We start from the raw sequence: 19049 nt of genomic DNA, 5'->3' as shown, positions 1-19049 counted from the left end.
TAATCTCAGCTGACAGTAGAATTAAAAAATAAATAAATAAAAGAATAGATTAGATGGTTTCAAATCATCTGAACTATATGAAATACACTTGAAAATATATAAAGAACATGCTGAATATATTTCAGCTTTCTTGAAGATGACACAGGAATAATTAACAAGTAACCAGAAGATGGGAAAAAGGAAAAGGGTAATCCCTATACTTAAACAGGGGAAAAAAAGAAAAAAAGAAAAAAAAAAATTGTAAATTACAGAATAATGAGTTTTATGAGAGTAATGAGTCCAGTGTTTCCCATTTTATTACTTTAAAGTAATCTATAAAAATACTGTCTAACTGTAATGTCATGAGAAGTAAAACTGGCTAAATATCTGCATTATAAGAATTTTGACTAATGCTTCACTGACAGGTAGATTAACTGGGTTTTGCTGGAAGGTTTGTCCTTGTCCATAGGGAAAATTATCTTACAGATTGATAAATTACTTAGCTGGTATAATAAAACACATACTTACTAGGTTTATAGACAATATGAAGGCAGAAACAAGTTTAATCATGTTAGAACACACGATAACATTCAAAATGATTTTGATTAAATGGGGATATAGTCTAAGAGGAAAAATGCAATTCAGTATGTTAAGTAGGTATGAATACAGTGTAAGTCAGTAATAAACAGAAATACCACATTGGAAGTAGTAGGACAGATGACAGCTCTGAAGAAGTGCACTGTGGTTTACAGCAGATAAACTTTACCATCAGTGTCATTATACCGAAAAAAAAAAGAAAGAAAAAAAAAAGGAATAGAAAGAAAATCTATCCACACTCACTGGGAAGGTCTTATCGTCTTATCTACAGGCCTGACTTCAGATGGGGAACCACATCCCAACAATAATTTGGGCTAAATGGTAAAAATTAGAACACACATCAACAAGAACAATCAGAAAACAAGGAAACATAACCTTTCTCCAAAGGGGAATTCAAACAGCACAGTCTGAAGAAAACTGTAGGAAGAGATAGGACTGTAGAGATAATAATCATAGATAACTACGAATGTAGAGCTATTGCAAAGAGGAAAGATGAATGTAAGTAGGGAAAATAAATGGAAATAGCTGTCTTGAATTGCTGCAGAAATTTAACATAGATCAGGATTGTATCTAACAACAGTGTGAATAAAGGTAGAGATAGCAGTATGGCCATGTCGCGTGACCAGATAGTTCTAACAAGAGAAGGAGGTACATGCCCTATTATTCTCAAGTAAATCTGTGTCTGGGCAAGGTGCTCAGACACATTTTCCAGTTGTAAGACAACTGGCAGTAGAATAACAAGACTTCCATATTTGGATGATTTTTATGAATAGGTTAGACAAAGCACTGCCCTGTGGCATCAATAATGACTTACTTCACTGTTTCTCTAGCTCGATTTTTTATAATTTGTTACAAAAAAATATCCTCTCAGTAAATGGTTTTGCGTGTTCTAAAGCATGGTTGCTCTTGTACATTCAGCAAGTAGCAACACAATATGTATATGGAAGAAAACCACAGTGGCATCCAAGACTCAGAATATGGGTTTCTAAGACACTGCTAGACATTAAGGAGAAATGGGCCTTGTATCAAATTTGTGATAAACTATGAGCTCTCCAAACTAAAGAAATAGAAGCAGAGAACCTGACCTCAGCAGACTTACTTGTTTTATTTAAAACTTCAGCTATAAGGAGGGCCGCTGCAATCAACACGACTGTCAGAGGTCAGATGAGATTTTAAAGGCTGGAATGATACAGCAACAGAAAAAAAGTCTCACATGCAAAAGTACATCCTGTATTTTCTTCCTATTGGTCTCTCTCTCAGCCTTTCAGCTGTTCTTTTTTCTATTATTAAAACCCTTGATAACTACTTTTTAAAAATAACATAATACATGCATAAAACAAGCATATTTGACAATTAATAACAAAACTATAAACAAAGCCTTTTGATGTACACAATTTTCTGCTTGCCATTAATGAGATTCCTACTCTTCAAGACATAATTTTAATTCATGATTTTATAAGGGAAAAAGGGCTGCATCATAAATTTGCAGGGAATAGTATCAGCACAGACAGATTTCACATTCATACACATTCATATACCAGAGCTGACAGCAGCTGAATATCATGTTGCTCACTTTTTCATAGGCATGTACTATCTACTTTGCATCACACTGTTGTGCAGTAACTGCTCCGTACTTTTATTAGCTCAGGGCAGGAAAACTTCAACACCCCAGGTAGCTGCTCTAGGACAGCAAAATCCTTTGTATGGACAAAGCTGCAGCAGTAGACAAGAGATGTCTTAGTTTATCCTAACATTTGAAGAGGTGGTATAACATCCTGCAGAAAAAAAAATAAAACAAAATCCTGTTGGTATATGTCACATCTGTACGAAGATGTTCTTGAAATAAAGGCATACCAGTAGTGCTAAGACTGAGCAATGTTTTACTGGGCATGGAGGTGATGGGTTGACAGTTGGACTAGGTGATCTTAGAGGCCTTTCACAACCTTAATGATTCTATGATTCTTTGAACATGTATCACTACAATATCAGTACATTCCAGACTCCTTATTGTATGTTTACATCCAGCATAATATTGTACATATTTATGACTTTTTTTCTCAGCTTGAGCATGTTTCCTTTTGGCCATTTCCAAAATCAGGAGTAGCCACAAAAGACCACTTGACTCCAAATAGAATCAATAGCAGAAACACATTCTTGATCAAACACCCATGTAAATGAACTAATGCCTAAGACTTCCTTACTTCTTCATGAAGAAATAGAGTAGTTTTTAACCTGCACATTTGGAAAGAAAAATCATTTCTGAAGGAGAAAGGACAGATGAAAACATGCACTGTCCAAACCAGAGTAATAAATCTTCTCCCATGAATTTCAGTGAAAGTATTTCTGTTATTTTTCAAAAGCAGGACAATCAAGCTAAAACTTTATTCATCTACATAAATGGAAAAGTATACCTGTATCTGAAAACACCATTAGCACTGCTCAGGTTTTGCCATTCTAGTCCCATTGCCTCAGTTCTTATCACTCCTTAAGACAAGAACTGAAGTGATGTACATTTCAAAATCTAGTGTTCTTAGAAAAGGGCCTATTTATTATGGTTGCTGTGGGATGCCTTGGTTCCAGCCCTGAAATGCAGGTTCGGCTCACAGCTCTTTCCTTCTGCTGAAAGGTTAAGGCTGCGTCTATAACGTGTCCTTTACAGCACCTCTGTACATGTCTAGAGACAACAATTCCAGATACAAGGGAGTTTCTACCCAGCAAAATAAGAGAGAAAAATGCAAAATATTTAAGTGTCTGGGGAAAAAAAAAAAAAAGAAAAAAAAAATTACTGAAAAAGGCATTTGAGGCTGAATCAAAAAACTTGAAATAAATGAGATCTGTTTGACTGACTCTCAAGAGGTTTTGGTTCATACCTTTTGCGTTCTGTGCTTTTGTTTAATAGAAAAAAAATCAAAGAGAAACTTTGAAATACAAAAATACAAAGAAATGGCAATTTGCTCCAGCCAACCCCTTTAGTTTCCTATGATAAGCCCTTTTTTTTTTCTTTTAAAAAAAAAAAAAAACAACAGAATCTTGATTCCCTGAATATAAATGTGGTAGTCTAGAAACAAATCTAGGGGGACTCTTACAAACTCAGAGAAGGGACAAACCGTGGGCACCCATAATTACAGACATGTACACTTGACAAAATCGGAGTTGCAAACTGTCCTTAATGTTGATCAGTTGTGACTCAGCCATACCTCAATCTCATGACATGCAAATCTTTAATCATGTATAAATACTAATCTGTTGAAAAATGCTGGATAACAGTTACTCTTGTAACTCTTGTCCACCCAAGGCTTCTTCATGTATGTAAACACCAGGCACCTGAAATGGGCCTTGCACACAATGCTCATCTGAAAAACAGATTCACTTCTCTCTAAGTAGAATCATTAACAATAGCTACTTCTCATATTCACACATAAAGGGAAATAATGGTGAAAATATCTGTGTTTTCTCTGGCCATGCCTTCAATGTCCTTACCATCATCACTCCATATTCCTTTAAAATAGACATAAAAATGTATTCTGGAAAGGCCAAAAGTTACAGGACTAGTCTGTCTTCTCTGTAACAACTACTTTCTGCTAACAACTGAGGGTCCTGCTGCATTTAGGATCTTCACACTTTCCAAAATGAGAAAAGGATGGAGGAAGCAGAGTAGTCAGAGACAAACCCTTTAATGAAGGTAGGTAACATAAACAACTACTAAAACATATATATTTTAAACAAGGGACATCATTATCGTGTCAGACTCTATTGAGCATTTTACTAAAATCTAGGGAAAATATTTGAAAGCATAAAATTGGGAAGGACACTTACCATCAAGCACTCAGCTGTCATCTCTTGAAATTGATATTCAACAAGTATGACCATTGCTCCATTGACATTAATGGACTAAAAAAAGCTAGAGATCCAGAGCAAACAAGTTTTGAACAATTTAATAATAGAAACGGCAGGTGATCGTGAGTTCAGATGTATTATCACCATTTATCTTGCTGCTTAAAAACAGATAAGCATGACACAACCAAACTTTCCCCCCAAAAATATCCATCTTTGTTCTACAAAAAAAGTATGATCTTCAACCTCAAGTCTAATTTTTCTGAGAGTTTGAAAGTACCAGAGAAGAAAAACTTAGACAAATGGTGATCTTGTGTTTCAGCCATGAGCTTGGGAGTCATGTGTTTTTTTTTCCTGGCTTTGACCCAGCTTCCCTATGGCCACCAGCAAGGTCTTCTACTCACTGCAATGGCAGTAAAAGGCAACAAATCAGACATTACAACAGAACTTGCCCCTTTGTTTCAACCAAATCTTTAAGGACTAAATCAAGTTTCTTTGCTTGCAGGAACTATACAATAGATTTAAATAAATACATTTTGTATAGCCATTCAGTTTCAATATACTTCAAGTTTCCTTTACTGTTTGTTTTTTTTTCTTATGCTAATCAGTAGCTTTCTGCTCTCTGATCTGGATGGTTTACTCAGCCTGATTCAGGATCCAGCGGACTGAAGTCACTGGATTCCAACCTTTGCTTAAGGTTGTTTAGTGACAAGAACATCCCAGCACATCTCACTCTCTGATAGAGATTTTTAAGTCAGAATTAACATAAAATACTTCAGTGTTAATAGCTAAAAACTCATGTAATAACAACTGTTTAGATAAGAGAGAGAACACATATCTAACAGCATTAATTTTACTTTACTGCATCTCTCTACCACAGTGGTTCTGATTGCTCTGACTGTAATCCAATCAGTCCAGGCACAGACCAGCTTCGCACAGAAGCTCTGTGGATGCATTAGCACAGCCCTGTGCCTGAGCTATGTTACTCTCTGCAGGGTTATTGACCACGACACCACACCAAGCTAACTCCATGGTTCCCAGATGCAAACTGCCTTGCCTCTGGCCATTTTAAAGCAGAATGAACATGCAACTGTCTCCATCAATTTGTGTAAGCAAGCACAATGTTGCCTCTCACCTCTTCTAAGTTCTTTAAATTCTGTGTATGTGCAAAAGAATAACTAGCGATGGTAACCAAAGAAAGTCTTATTTTGCCACACAGAGCCAGAATTTCTAATGCAAAATTATAACTGCATGTTAATAAGCATTCAAATAGGACACAGAGAAGTATTTTATAAAGACTGTGTATGAGGCTTGAAGACATCATTAAATAATAAAATGACCTCAAAATCTAAGATATTTGCTTGCTAATCTACAGATATCAGCTTCTGAAATCTGAAAAGTCTTTGTACCTGACTAATAAAATGCAAGTAGAAGAGACCTTGAAAGCATCTTAAAGTAATGGAAGACGTAATAAGAAAGTGGATAAGAAGATACTTCTAGTCTAGCAAAAAATGCCATCATGTTAATAATAAATGACCAGCACAGCTCAGCATGATGTAGGGATCCATGAAATGTTACAAAGCTTAAATCTCATGCTAGTGAAATGCTGGCTGGTAACACTGACAGAGTCAGTATGTGTGAAAGAAATCTTCCCTTGAGGATGTCCAGTGGGTATATACTTAACCACAATACTGTTTGGATTACAAGAGACTACTAATTTTTGCAGGCTTCCTAATGGCTCAATGACTTCATCTAATGGCACTCTCTAATAGTGCCTGTAGTCATAGAGCCCAGCCAATGGCACAACTGCCTCAGTTACAACTGGGTCCCCCACAGTAGAAATACTGGAGTGAAAAGCAGTCAGCATCCATAGTTCTTGCTGCTCTCAGCAGGAGATAACTTCACTAGCACTCTAGTGAAGAAGGTGCTCCTTACTTGGCACAATCAGTCTGGGAGGTGTCTGATAGTTTATGTTCTTCAAAGACAAAGTAATTATCCCTTAAATACCAACGTTATATATTGCTTTGTGTTTAGAGGAAGGGAATTGATCTTGAATGGGCTGCTTTGAAAATCACCCTTCTACCTGCAGAGTTGTGATCCATCATCAGATGTGCTTTTATCATTCAGAGAAAACGCTACGTGCAAAAGTCAAGGTTTACCACACAGGTGATTAACGTTTCTTCTTCCCATTGCAATTAATATGCTATAATATCTTAGCCAATTCCAATTACAAAAATTAAATTAAGCAGATTAGTTGACAAAGGTAATATACTGAGAAAACTGTGAATTCCTAGTTCTTCTTGTGCAAACTAAACAGTGCTCAAATCTAGCAGCAAAAATAAAATAAAACTTTTCCCTTTCTCACAATTGTCCTTTCTCTATATGCAGGTGTCAGTTACAGAATTTTGGGGAGATCTGCTTATTTTCTTGATCTCCAGAATACTTTAAGAGCCTGACTCTTGACTTCCTTAACAGCCCATGTCCAAGAGTGAGACCATCAGGCGGAATCTCCAGCTAAACATGCAGTTGGTACAGGTGTAGGTATCTGCATGTCTCATCCTGCAGGAGCAAATTCAAGGACTCAAATCTGTCAACACTTAGAAATAATCTTTCCAAAAGAGAATCTGTAGATGTTTCTTGCCCTTGTAGTGAATTTTAGCACTTCTAAACTACTTTGCAAACTGCAAGCGATTAAAAGGAAATGCATTCTCCAAAGTATGTGCCTGCCAAAATATACCAAGTTTTCCTATTAAAATATTAATACATTTATAGCCACTTGTGGCCAATTCAGAAAGCAACTGTATGCAGAAATATGAGCAAACACCAAGTAGAAAAACAGTATGAACTAGGACATGAGAGACTTTCTGTAAAGACTAAAGCAAATTATTTAACATTTGCCTGTTTCCTTTTCTAGCGCACTACCTGTTTTGGTTTGTGTGTACTTTAGGCAAGGTGTACCTTAGGCACATATCCTAATCCAGAGGCAATAGACACACATCCTAACCTTGAGGCAACCTCACCTTCATTATGCTTTCCATGATTTTTAAAAGTGCTAACCCATTACTGGACTTGGAGCATTAATTACTTCCACTTCTCAACAGATGAATGAACAGGGTGAAACCTTAACAGAATCAGAGCACTGAGGCACATCTGGCACGTGCACAAACTGCATGTTGGCTTAGAAACCCAAATCTCACAGAAAACTGAGATTCACATGGAACAGAATCTCTGTTACTTAGTGAGATCTTGGGTTAACCTGAACAGCCTTTTGGCCACAAGGCTCTGTAGAAACAGTTCATTGCCTTTCAATGCAAATAAATATCTCATACTGGCTGACCTCTGAAAGCTGGAACTTTTTGCAGATACAAAGAAACAATGAAACTATTTCATATCATTCTTTCCCACAATTCAGCAGATGAGGGTATGCACAGGTTTTTGTGCCTGCCCCAACCTTGTCCCACAACAGAACAAGCAACCAACAAGGTGCACATAGCTATGATAAGTGGGTCGGTACGCAGTCAGCTAATTACAGGTGTACAGCCTAACAGGCAATAATTAAAAGCTGAACACATTTATCTTTAAGGCCAGTTTGTATGGGGCCCTGGGCAATCTGATCTAGTACTTGATCTAGCAGTTGGCAATCCTGCCTATGGCAGAGTGATTGGAACCTGACAACCTTTCCAACCCAAGCCATTCTGTGATTCCACAGTCTTGACTACATCTATTTAGCTAATAGCAAAATAAATAAATAAATAAATAACTTAGAGAAATGAAGGACATTATCACATTAATCCAATTTAAATCAACTTTGGCACTTTGTCGTTAATTTTGGTCAGCTTTGTCTTTCATCAAACCACCATGATTATATTATACATTAGAAATACCACCAAAAGCCATTCAAAGTGTCTAAAATACTTCAATACATTTAAACTCCTTTGTGATATTTGAATGAAGTTTGGATTTTGGCTATGGCCAATCATATGTCTAATCTGCTATCATAAATAAGGACTGGGAAGGACTTCTTGCACTCCAATGCTCCCGTCGCAAGTTCTCTGACTGCAACATTACACTGAGTTACACTGCTAGCTCAGTTGTTATGTAACACTCCTTAATCCACTGTTCATATTGCCGCCTTCTCTAAACTAACCGCCCCTTTTTCTAATGCTGTGTGATCGACACAAGGTGAAGAACCACAACTACCAGTGGTTTAGATTAAATGAAACCCTATTCATGTTGTATGGATGTGATTCACTCAGATAACAACCTCGTGCTTGTTTTTTCTACAAGTCAGAGGAAATGGATCACAGTACCATATCATTTCTGAACATATCTACTTTTTCTAGTGATGGATGAGAAGTTAGAGAAATACATGTTTGGATCCTCCAAACAGATTTTATCTTGTCTACAACAGTATGCTACTCAACAGTATTTATTTTTTTTACGTGAGCAATTCCATCTGTTGTTTGCAACTGCTAACACCTTAAACAATTCCAATTCTCTAGAATGGTTCCGTATTTTTAGCTAAGGGTACAGTTATGGGACATAACTGCAATAGTGAAGGATATTTTCAGGATGAGGAGAACCTCAATCCATATCTTTACGGGTCAATTTAACCCATTGGTCTGAGGCTGAGATGAACAGCATCTGAATCCGACTTTAATAAAGCTGGCAAAAATTAAAGCTTGGAACTTGCTCTGAAGTTGCTGGGAGGAGAGCTGAGAACCAATCATCTTGCTCAATAAAAAAGAGGAGCAGGCTCTGAGGCAGAATGGAAATAGTATTATCATTTCACAGCTGAGCACTGGAGCTTTTTACGTTGATGAGAACAGAAACAGTTTATCAGAAGAAAGATGAAGCTGAGCACAAATCAGCAACTTTCACCAACACAAGAATCAACTGGAAACACCCAGAATTGCTTCCAAACGTGGAGATTTTTAAGTGCATTCTGAACATGCACATTAATGGATACACTGAAACAGGTACCTTAGAAATGTACGGCTGACTGATTATAGACCGATTAAATAATCTTCAGGACCTGTAGGGATCGTGAGTAGACCGTCTTCAGTTCTCTGAGCAGAATCTCTTTATCTGCATTAGAGGACAGAGAAGCTTTTGAGGTTTTTATGATGTAAATTATTCAGACAATCTGTAGGAGCAGCAAGGTTTCTGTTCCAGTTAGAATCTAAACACACCCACCTTGATGCATGTTAGATAAGATAAAAGTTTTTCTTTTCTTTTTCTTAAGATCTTGTTTTTGGTGAAACCATGGAAAAGAATTCCTCCCACACACAGAGTTAACTTTAATCTGTGCAGAGATGAGTGCTCTAACATCTCACCTTGTTTATAATGAACTTTCCTACAATTCTTACCCTGTAACCACCATCTCTCTCACCATAAAAACATATTAGGATCTTTCTGTTCATGGTTCATCTCCCAATTATTCTTCCTCCTTTCCTTTATCTGTAGCTTCTTTGGTGTGTTCAGAACTCTTCTTAGGGAAGTTCTATTTGGCTCATTCCCAAATGTATATTCTTTATATATGTATATACTCACTCTCAGCTAAAAGTTTGGTACTAATAAAACAAAAAAACCTATGAGTGTTCAAAAAGAAAGTCACACTCAACACAAATAGTTATTTTCCAGTCACTTTCTCATCAAAATTTTCCATTTTACTACTGTCAATTTCAAGAAGGGATAATTTTCTGGATGAGACCATTTATTTTATTAAATAGAAAACTTTTCTTTTTACTCTTATTTTACTGCATTGCTGGCATTTGATAGTTGGAAGGGGTTTGCTGCTGCTTTTGCTTGAACTTATCATTATGAAGAGCCAATATGTACAAGAATGACTTTCAGGGATTTTAATGAGAGCTGGAGGGCATTCAGCAACTTGTAAGAACAAGTCCCAGATCACCACAGCATTAAAAAAAAAACATCTGAGCTGGGATTACATGCAAGTTATGACAGTATTTGAAGAAATACAAGATGGTAAGGAAGTACAGTAAAAAATAAAAAGACTAAAATAAAACCTTTTACTACATTTTTATTACCAGGATCTTAAGCATTCTGTATGTTCCTTAAATTAGAGAACAGTGATTAAATCCAGCTTACAGACCTGCTAAAGTCACAGATCCTTGGTGAGATCACCAAGGTTTCACTGGTCACACATTTAGAAAAATAATGATAATAGAATAAATCTGTTGGCACTGCTCTGTCAGGGAACAGCAGGTCTCTCTGAGTATAACAGTGTACCATCAAAAACCTACTGGCATGCCCTTTAGGAAGATTCACATTAACTGTTCTTGCTACGAACTGACTACAACAGATACAGAGAAGGCTGAGGTACTCACTGAGTTCTTTGCCTCAGCCTGCACTGTCAGCCAGGATTCTCACATCCCAGTGAACTAGGGGAGCAAACTCCCCCCCACTGCAAAGTCAGAGCAAGTCCAAGACCTCCTATGAGACCAGATGCATATAGGTCTATGAGACCGGAAAACACGCATCTCAGGGTTCTAAGGAAGCTGGCTGATGTGGTTGCTGGGCCACTCAACATCATATTTGAAAAGTCTCTGGCTGTAAGTGAAGTCCCTGCTGACTGGAAAAGGGGAAACATCATTCCCATTAACAGGAAAGGCAGGAAGGAAGACTCGAGCCTCACCTCTGTGCCTGGGAAAATCATGGAACAGATCCTCCTAGAAGACATCTTAAGGCACATGAGGGATGAGCAGGCGATCTCAGACAGTCAGCATGGCTTCACCAAGAGAATGTCATGCTTGATCAATCTGGTGGCCTTCTATGATGGAGTGACAGCATTGGTGGACAAAGGGAAAATAAACTGATGTAATCATCCCAAACTTCTGCAAGGCCTCTGACGTGGTCCCCCATCACACTCATCTCTAAATTGAAGGGTGGACTATGCAGTGGAGTGGTTGGAAGGTCACAGCCAGAGAGCTGTGGTCAATGGCTCTTTGTCCAGGTGGAGGCTGGTGAGGAGTGGTGCCTGTCTTGGGACAGGTAAGCTATAACATTTTTATCAGTGACGTGGATGATGGGATTGAGTGCATCCTCAGCAAGTTTACTAATGACACCAACCTGAGTGGTGCAGTTGACACAGCAGAAGGAAGGGATGCCATACAGTGGGACCTTGATAAACTTGAAAGGTGGGCCCATGTGAACCTAATGAGGCTCAACAAAGCAGAGCAAAGTTTTGCACTTGGGTCAGAGATATCTATACTGACTGGGAGAAGAACTCCTTGAAAGCAGCACTGCTGAGAAGGACTTAAAGGCTCTTGTTGATGAAAAAAAACATGAGTCAGCAGTGTGCACTTACAGCCCCGAAGGCCAACAGTATCCTGGGCTGCATCAGAAGAGGGGTTGCCAGCAGAGAAAGGGAAAGAATTATCTCTCTCTACTCTGCCCTTGTCAAGCCCAATCTGGAGTACTGCATCTAGGTCTGGGGCCCTCAACATAGAAGGATGGAGAGCTTTAAGAGAGGGCCCAGAGGAAGGCCATGAAGATGATCAGATGGCTGGTGCACCTCTCCTGTGAAGACAGGCTTAAGGAACTGGGCTTGTTCATTCTGGAGAAGACTGCAGTGAGATCTCATTGTGGCTTTCCAATATTTAAATGGAGATTACAAACAGAAGGGAAATAAACTTTTTACATGGGTAGATAGTGATAGCATAAGGGAAAATGGTTTTAAACTAAAGGAGGGAAGGTTTAGATTGGATGTCAGGGAGAAGTTTTTCACTGAGTGTGTGGAAGGTGCTGGCACAGATTGCCCAGAGAGGTTGTGGATGTCCCTGGAGGTATTCAAGACCAAGTTGGATGGGGTCCTGAGCAGCTTGGTCTAGTACCAGATCTGGAGGTTGGCAACCCTGCATGTGGCAGAGTAGTTGGAACTTGATGATCCTCAAGGTCCCTTCCAACCCAAGCCATTCTATCATTATATGATAGATGAGGAGAAAACTGTTTCATTTTAGATTAATACAAGTGCCTTCAAGAGTCAAAGTGAGAAATTTTCCACTTGCTATTGCCTGAATTTTATTTTTAAGGCAAAACACTAAATAAAAAGAAATATTCTCTTCCTGACCCATGAAACAGATGAAATTCACATAAAAATCAATGCAATTTTTTTAAACATTATTTTTCATTTTGATTTAATGTGACATCAAGTTTATAAATGCCTCCCTGTGCTTGCATCCCAAACTAGGATACCGCTTCCAGTACTAGCAAAGGCATTGCAAACTTCATTACTCTGTCTTGCTTGCGCCACTCAAATTATGACCTGAAGAAAATATAGGCAAAAAAAAAAAAAAAAAAAAAAACCACTTTGGTCTTCAAAATCCATGGCCACCTTCTTGATCCTCCTAATAAATCCTCAATAAGTGAAAATTAGGACTCATATGAGAATGATATTTGTATATTGACACAATATCAAGACTGCCAACATTTCATATAAGCCATAATGACTTTTGCCCTTATTTGACTTGCAGTGAATTTCCAAACATGACCTACAGGTGAAAAACTCTGTATCATATTATCAGTCTCTTGAACCACACAGTCAGTCATTACTGCTTCTTTGTATTATCTATAACTAAAGTATGTAGTTCACTTCCCCTTACAGATGAAAATAACAGGCTCTCTGCCCCAAAATGTCAGCAGTCTTGCTTAGTGATTAATTACAGGACTGAATGGATAAAATATATTTTGCTTCTAAGCTCAAAAGATCTGACATACTATATTGTATCACAGAAATATTCTTTCTGAAATTATAAATAACAAGGTCATCATAGGTACTTGTCATTTAATTTAACACTGAATTGGGGTATTCAGAGATTCAACTGAATACTAGAATGGTTATTGCCTTTTCAAGCCTATTTCCACAGTATTATGCCCAGAACGAATTAAGAAGAAGCCAATTATCTCAAAACAGCCTGAATTACTGTGTATTTTAAATATCCTCCTAGCAGAGGCTTGAATGCCTCTATTTGTTATGCTTTGGCAAAACTTTATAGTCATGAGATAATCTAAAGTTACGTGGTAAAACCCTTACTTCTGGCAGGGCCCAACACATCAGATACACTCCAAAGTTAGAGCAATTTTTTCAGAGCTATATTCACAGGGGTTTAAAAACCAGTCAGTGGTGGAGAATCATCAGCTTTCCTGTAAAACGTGCTCCAGTGACTGTTCTCACTATGACTTCTTTTCCCCTTATATTTGATTAGAATTTCCTCCTGGAATGGTATCTCTCTCCTTCCACTGCTCAAATCAAAGTCACTATCTTGCCAGTATCTGTACTGAATGTATGAACTGATGCTGGTCCTACTCAAGTGAAGTATAGAACCTCCAGTCACTTTTCTTGTGACCAGGGCCAGTCACCTGTGTGACTGGTTGGATTCTTTGCTCACCTAATCAATTAAATTCTTTTATCTGTACGCGAGAATAATTTGGATATCACAGAGAAACTAAGATACAAAACCTTTTCCTGAAATATAAAAGAATTGTGGTTTGATTACATATTACCAACTTAACAGATTGGTCCCCAGACTGAAAGGATTTACTTTCTATGACCAAGATGCATGTAAAGAACAGACATACTGAAAAAACATGACTTAAAATTATCTAGTCATACAAGTTTCTATTTCATATCAAGACCTCAACAAACACAGCAAGACTTTAACACCACCCAAACAATTGCTGTTGCAGTCCATCTCATTTGATCTATAAGCATAAAACTATTCTGTGTTGAAGTTCCGCAAGAACTACTCAAACTCTATTTGGATCCAACTGTGATACTCTTCTGAATTTCAATGATTTTCAAAAATTCAATCAGTCTTCAAAATCTTGTAGTGGCAGAATGTAGCAGATGAACTCCATTTCCAATATTCTTAAAATAAATATTTCCAAAACCTACTGTTCTTATAGACAAGAAGATCTACGTAATGAACAACTTTCAGTGGATTAATTTCCATTATTATCAATAAAACCTTAAATCTTTCACTTAACATTGTGGAAGATATCCTTTATATTTCTATATGACAGTAGACTGTCAATCACAGAGCAGCAAGTAACTGTAGGAAAGTAGCCTGCTGTGGTGAAGAAAGCCAAAACCAAAGAAACTGTGGCATGGCTTCTGTAGCAGACTCACTAGTTCAGAAGTTTCAGACAACTCTGCAAGACCAGAGTTCCTGAAGTCCTGAATTCCCAACTTTGGGTGACTGAACTAAAAGAAGTATGGCACACAGCTTCAAAAGAAGGGAATTTCACTGCTGAGGCTGAATTGCTGGTGTGTGGAGCAGATAAACGTGCAGTGCTGATACACTAAAAATGCGTTTTAATAACAAACATCTTCCAACAATTGTATAAAACCAGAAAACAAAGTGAAAAACATTTACTGCTAGTTGTTACACTTTTTTTCATGTCAATGGAGATCCCCAAAAAAAGATACAACCTAACACATACTTTGGACTTCAACTTACTAAGACGTAACTCAAGCAGTTGCCTGGACACAGCCTATTACTTCTAATGTTAACATTAAGGGCATTCACACACCTGCAAAATAAGCGTATCAGGCTCTTAGGCACAGCCACCAGCAACAGTTACATGATTTGGAAATGTTGTTTGAGTTATTTGAGCAAAACACCATTCCCCCATCAGTTTTCTCAGCAGGAAATCATCCCACAAACAGCGTACTGTTCAAGGCTAAAATCCCAATTTCCCTCGTTCCTGTTTGTGCAGTGCTTGCTCCCTCACACTGCCTCTGCCTTTACCAGTGGACAGATGCTTCATCTCCAGATCAATGGGCCAGTGATTCTTTTACCAACATAAAAAGATGCTACAATTTATCGGTTCAGAGATTTTACCTTCTCAATTTATCAAATCTCTTGAATCTGGGAGCTGTTAACTAACTGCTGTCAGCTATAATATACAAGCACAGACAGCCTAACTGTAAGATAGTGAAAAGGCATATTAATAGAAGTTAGTTTGCAGCTTTATAAATCATTTTCAAATGAGACGAAAATCTGTGCGCTTCCTCCCATAACTAAAATTCCACTATTTATAGTAAAAAATAGTGAAATGTTACATTTAGTCTAATTTAGACTAATTTACAGTCCCAGCTCCAAGGATAAGGATTTGCCTGCATTGCTATAATTAATGTTAATTGCAATCACCATCATGAATATTCAGAAAAGAATCAGTTTGTTAAAACAACCAACTGCAGTCAACAGTGACTTGGTCAAAACACTGGTATAGAGAAGCTGTGTTTCCACATTTCCCCATGGGATCTGTTGACACAAACTATTTGGAAAGTAACAGGTTAAATAGGGGATAGACTGCTCTGTGCCAACAGCTAGGCAGAACATAGACTGCTAAATCAGCATCTATACAATGAACTCAGTGCAGCAAAGAAAAAGGCATGAAATGAGATTTGCAAAGCAGTAAAGGGGACGGAGCACCTTCTGTTTGTCTTCCATTCACTATTCTGAAAATCTCATTCACGATCTCTGTTACTTATAGTTCTTTGTGCATGCTTATCATTATGCTTCTAGGTAGCAAAAACTTCCACTTACTGTAAATGTTAAAACAAAATTATCCTGCAATAGTAGTTACTCAGAAACACATTTTCAAAGCAGCATGAAGGCTTCCACTTTGTGACACATATTAACATCAATTGGATTCACACAGCTAAATGTATCTGCAATTCTTTGCCAATTTACCCCTTCCAGAATTTAATTTTTTTTTTTTATTTGCTTTATTTTTTTAAGCATTTTCCTACTGCAGTTTCTCTGGCATAGTGGCTACTCTAGCACAGACACCGACCCTGGCAGCTGCTTTGATTTTCTACTACAGAGGAGGCCAACGTCTGTGACTTTTGATGGCACTAGTGAGAATTATGGCTGCAATCCAAAGGACTCATATATCCACATGATATATTTTCCAGACGTATGCATAGCTCCTAATCATCTTTTTATGCATAAATCTGTCATTAAGATACGCACACACTTCTGAGTTATTAGCCTGACAACTTTGGAAATGGCATATCACAATGCTTCACTTTAAACAGTGACAGAGATCACAGGGTTTAAAAGCAGGAAGCACAACACTGTTCTTAGGCAAAATTCCCCCAGCTTCCAGAAGCAGAATAAACCTGCAGAGGTGTACAGAGACTGCTCAGGACAGCATGTTGTTAGCAGCTCTTGCAGCACTGGTGCCTCCCAGCCAATCTCCTCTGCGATTATCTCCAGAATCCCACGTCACACACAGTGATGGGGATGCACACGGATGGGTGTGAAGAATGAGAATATTGTCAAATGTATAAGACTACATGCAGAATGATTGTGGGATTACTGGGTCCAATATTGAGATGTATTTATTATGAAATGGAAAAGCTGTCAATCAGCAATACATGTTTTCATGAATCAAAAAGCGATTGAAAACTATTTTCATTTAATGTCAAAATCGCTGACAGACAAACAGCATTGAAAAGTACAGGCAAAATCTTCTTGAAGTTTATATATGTAATTGTTAAGGGTCTGAGTATGTTATAGAATGTCACACAGTAACTGTTGTTCTCCCCACCTTGTAATTCCTCATCTCAGCAGCACACAATCATACACACCAAAGTCAGAGAGGAAGCTAGTTTCAATGAATGAAAAAGCTATAAAAACCACAAAACACTGCATATTCCTTTCAAACAAGAACAAAACCTTGAGTATGTACGTATTTCCAGGAATTTGGCTTTTTACTTCATGTCATTTTATATCAAAAAGAACCTACACAGTGTGCTACAGTATGCCTCTATGGCATGGATCACTGCCCATACGCTATAGAAGGTGTTGCCAACCATATTTTATAAGGTCCATCTTTCTCAGGTGATATCTGAAGATTAATCCTAAGGTTCAGGCAGAACTGCTCCTTACCCTTATCTGACATCAGAAAAATATGACTATGGTAAACAATTTTAACATACATGCCCAGCTCTCTTCCTAAAGGGTGGATAGTGATAGAACAAGGGGGAATGGTTTTAAACTCAGACAGGGGAGGTTTAAGTTAGATATTAGGAGGAAGTTTTTCACTCAGAGGGTGGTGACACACTGGAACAGGTTGCCTAGAGAAGCTGTGGATGCCCCATCCCTGGAGGCATTCGAGGCCAGGCTGGATGTGGCTCTGGGCAGCCTGGTCTGGTGGTTGGTGACCCTGCACATAGCAGAAGGGTTGAAACTTGATCATCATTGTGGTTCTTTTCAACACAGGCCATTCTATGATTCTAAAGTTTTTCCTCAAGTCGTGTAGGTCACCTGTACTCCCAAAACCTTAGGAATGAGCAGTAAAAGTGCTTTGGTTTTTGTGACATTGCTGCCCATAGCCAGCATCACCCCTTTACCCTTCCCATAACTGCTTGCGAGGTAACACAGGTGTCACTTAATGACAGCAATGTCTGGGATATGGTTGTGCTTGCACACTTTATACTTGTGACCTCTGAGATGTTAGAAAAGCTCTAAAACCACCCGTGGTGACAACTTCGACAGCATGCATTGAACACTGCCACCACTGAGAGCACAGGAAGCACCTGAGCCCTAAGTTCACATCTACCAGATTACACCTTGCATCTAAAGCACGGCTCTTATCCTTAAATGAAAATGAAATAAAGTGAAAGCATTTTGCCACAGACATTTATCAGTGCCTGAAAGATACAGATATGACAGCAGAACGTTATAAAGCAGATAAGTACAGTAGAAAAAGCTGCACATTAAAGTCATTTTTGGAAGTTGTTACATGATCTGATAGGTCTCTTATAAAACACAAATCCTTTCCTGAAAGATTTTATATGCATTTCTCTGCAGATTATGGTGGCTATTCACACTTTACTTCAATTTTTATAGCCTCCAAGTAATTCTTCAGAATAGTAAATACAGTTATTATAACCTTCATAACCGGTAGAGGGATATATCTGAAGAAAAAGGGTTTCTCTCTCCTCCCACACGCGTTGAAGTAAATCAGGAGTGATTCTCCTGCAGTCAATAGGAGCATCTGTAAAACTGATGCAGAACAAGAAAAAACAAAGACCGAATGGTAGAAGCACAGCTCTCCTCAAAGCACAAGCACAATGGCACGCCTGCCCTGCCTTTGGGTACCACCCAAGTGCCTACACCGCTCAGCTCCATCCCGTCCCTCGCACTGAGCACAATGGAGGTACAGCAGCCGGCACAGGCACAAAGCCCTGACACGAAGGAGGGTGGTCAAGCAAAATACTCGTCTGTGCTGGATTTTAGCAGAGGGCACCGCAAAGTGCTGCCAGAGATAGCTGGGGAAATCCAGAAACGATTTAGAGGGGAGGAAAGCGGCCAACGCATCCCACCGCTCTCCTCGCAGCCACACGCGCGGCACAGCGCTCCTCTTAGGAGGGATCATGTGGCAAAATGATGACTCCGAGTCACAAGAAAAATGTTTTTAAATCCTCTCGGGACTAAGGACGAACCGCCGAAGGCAGAGCACTATGTTATCGCCCGGCTAACGAGCCGGGGAGGGGTTATCGCTAATCGGGGCCGCTTCGCTTCTGTAACAACTCTGTTCTCCGAAACAAATACGCCAACTTCAGTAAACAAAGGGAGACGCGTCCTTCTCATCTCAATTAC

At 38.5% G+C, this 19049-nt stretch overlaps 1 protein-coding gene across 5 annotated transcripts in view; it reads right to left on the bottom strand.

Moving 5' to 3' along the window:
* The window catches only part of NKAIN3 (sodium/potassium transporting ATPase interacting 3), a 404665-nt gene that overhangs the window by 331919 nt on the left and 53697 nt on the right, over positions 1 to 19049 (bottom strand). The gene's annotated exons all lie outside the window — the stretch shown is intronic.

This window comes from Meleagris gallopavo, chromosome 3, assembly GCF_905368555.1.
Source record: "Meleagris gallopavo chromosome 3, MGAL_WU_HG_1.1, whole genome shotgun sequence".
Taxonomy (NCBI): domain Eukaryota; kingdom Metazoa; phylum Chordata; class Aves; order Galliformes; family Phasianidae; genus Meleagris; species Meleagris gallopavo.
Note: the sequence above shows the minus strand (reverse complement) of the source record. Positions and strands in the feature narration are given on the sequence as shown.